The sequence below is a fragment of the Notothenia coriiceps genome, unplaced genomic scaffold (genome assembly GCF_000735185.1).
Source record: "Notothenia coriiceps isolate Sejong01 unplaced genomic scaffold, NC01 NC01_scaffold00037246, whole genome shotgun sequence".
In the NCBI taxonomy this organism is placed as follows: Eukaryota; Metazoa; Chordata; class Actinopteri; order Perciformes; family Nototheniidae; genus Notothenia; species Notothenia coriiceps.
The window spans coordinates 27,438,111-27,440,720 of record NW_011369947.1 but is presented as its reverse complement, the minus strand read 5'-3'; positions in this window follow the sequence as shown (position 1 = coordinate 27,440,720).

The following is a 2,610-nucleotide window of genomic DNA, read 5'->3' as shown; positions in this document are numbered from 1 at the left end:
GTTACTCCAAGCTATAAAGTAGATTTTTTAAAAAACGTTTTATAGAATAAGAAGCTCACTGCAGGACGTTGTAGAAATGCGTGTGTGCACCACGACAAAGGAGCCTCATTCACTTTACATTGGGGTTGTTTGCGTGGTGCCGACACCATAGACGTGGGAACATGTTTCAAATGGGTGGTGCTGTGGGGATGACACCAGGGCTGGTTCTGACCAATTTGCTGCCCTATAGGCAAGATTTTAGCTGGCAATGAAAAACCTCTACAAAAGACCAATACACTACAAAAAGAGAAACATATTGACATGGTGGACAGCTTATATAACAAGGCTTCACATTTATTTAGTATTATAAAATGTTTTAATTGGGGGGGTGTACTTCACATCCTTTAGGGGGACCGGGGGTACCCCCCCGGGAAAATGTTTTAAGTAAAATGCTTCAATTTGGTGCACTTTGAGCGCCCAATTAGAGACTGATCTAGGGGATACAACTCTAAACACCCATGTGAAAAAGATCGGTTTGTATGTGAACATTTCCAATAACCTACCATAGCCAATAACAAATACATGTAACTTATTTTATTTGTGTTGTTCATTCATATGTTTAGTTTTACTATCGGGTCACTCATTACTGGATCAGCGAGCTGCATGATACTGGCGGGCTGTCAGGAGAGAGAGAGCGCTCCGTTTATTATTCCTGTGTTATTGTAAGTTACTGTACACTTTTGAATAGTTAATCTACTATAATTAGTTTGTTTGATATCGAATCATACCAATTTGTTTTAAAGCACAATAAATAATAAAGAAGACCTTTGACCGGCACTTTTCTCATTTTGTCCGGAAGATTTAAACTTTAACGGACATTTTGACCGGCAAAAACAATATTCTAACGGGAACTCTGCCTACAGCACATTTTTAAATATGCTGTAATTTAAATAAATATTATCATATAGCTACACTGGAGGGTGCACATGAAAAAAAAGAACGCAGTTATAAATAACATTTGTATTTTTGAACAAGCTGAAGTCGAGCGAAAGGGTTTTGTCAGAAAGATATTGTCACTGTGTATAGTTTAAAGTAGGATTACCCATGGGGTATGACATCATAATGAATAAGCACCTGCTATAAACAACCCAGTTGACTGCACTGAAAAAAGGGAAATGTTGACTTTAATTAGATGTATTATGTCAACAGATTTCACATCACTGTATTAGGTTAGTTTAAACTTTAAACTAACCTAATACAGTGATGTGAAATCTGATGACATAATGCATTTAATGAAATTAAACGTTTCAGTGTGCATTTCCTGTGTTGTTGTTTCTTAGTATTTGCATAGAATTATATTAAAAACATAAAAAAGTCCTCTGTGCTGTTTATTATGTATGAAAATGAACCCTCCATATCCTGAACTTCTCCGTCTTTGGCTGCATTACAGTAAATATTTGATTTACTGAACTTTCTGGACTCTTCTATTATTTGCCCACTTACTTATTATATCCATATTACTGTTGATTATTCCAAAAAATCATTGTGTCAATATTTTCTGAAAGCACTTATAGTCAACCAAACAATACCGTCTTGATAGAAATTTATTTTAAACAGAAATATTGTGATATTTAATTTGCTCACTTTTGCCCAACCCTTCGCCGCGCCAGCTTCGGAAACTACTGATGATACATCAGAGGTAACTCTGAAAATATCATCTGTCGTTTGGATCTTAAAACTCCCTGTGAGGTTAATCATTTTGTCCAGTAGGTGGGGGCGTTGCTCTCTGCTCTACCATGATAGTCATCCAACAATATGACGTCAGAGTGTTGACCTTTTCAACAGATGGTGCCACTGAGAGGAAGCTTAATGCTGTCTAAATAAGTGTAATGCATTAGTCTATACAGATTTATATTGAACCCTTAAATGGACCAACGCTTGAATAGCTATTATTTACTAATGTATCTAGGCTAACATGCACATTTCAAGATTTTTCTTCAGAATAAGACTTTGATTTTCCAGCTTACGTATTTTCTGTGACACATTGAATGAATTTTGAATAATATGAATGCAGAATTCACTGTATGCGGCTCTACTGTATATAGAAACAATACATCATGTCGATTTTCACAATATATTATTTAATATGAATACATTTATAGGAAACGTTTTTCTCAACCAGACCAGAAGAGAAATTATGTATAACAAAACACTTGTATGTTTGCTTGCTCTTTTTTAAATACGTTTTTTTTTTCTTTTGAGGGCTTAGTAGTATTACAAGAAAACAACTAGAAAATCCATTTCCTGCTGAAAATGCGTGTGAATGCTGTAAGCTGAGTAAATTAGTAGTAGTAGTAGTAGTATTGAGTAGTAGTAGTAGTAGTTGTAGAAGTAGTAATAGTTGTAGTAGTAGTTGTAGTAGTTTAAACATTGACAACCATTTATGTGTATTTGTATGTGTTTGTGGGGGTGGGTGTCTCTTGTGTGTTAACATATGTATTAGAGAGGTCAAGTGTGTGTGTGTGTGTGTGTGTGTGTGTGTGTGTGTGTGTGTGTGTGTGTGTGTGTGTGTGTGTGTGTGTGTGTGTGTGTGTGTGTGTGTGTGTGTGTGAGGCTGGGAGCAGGAAGCGA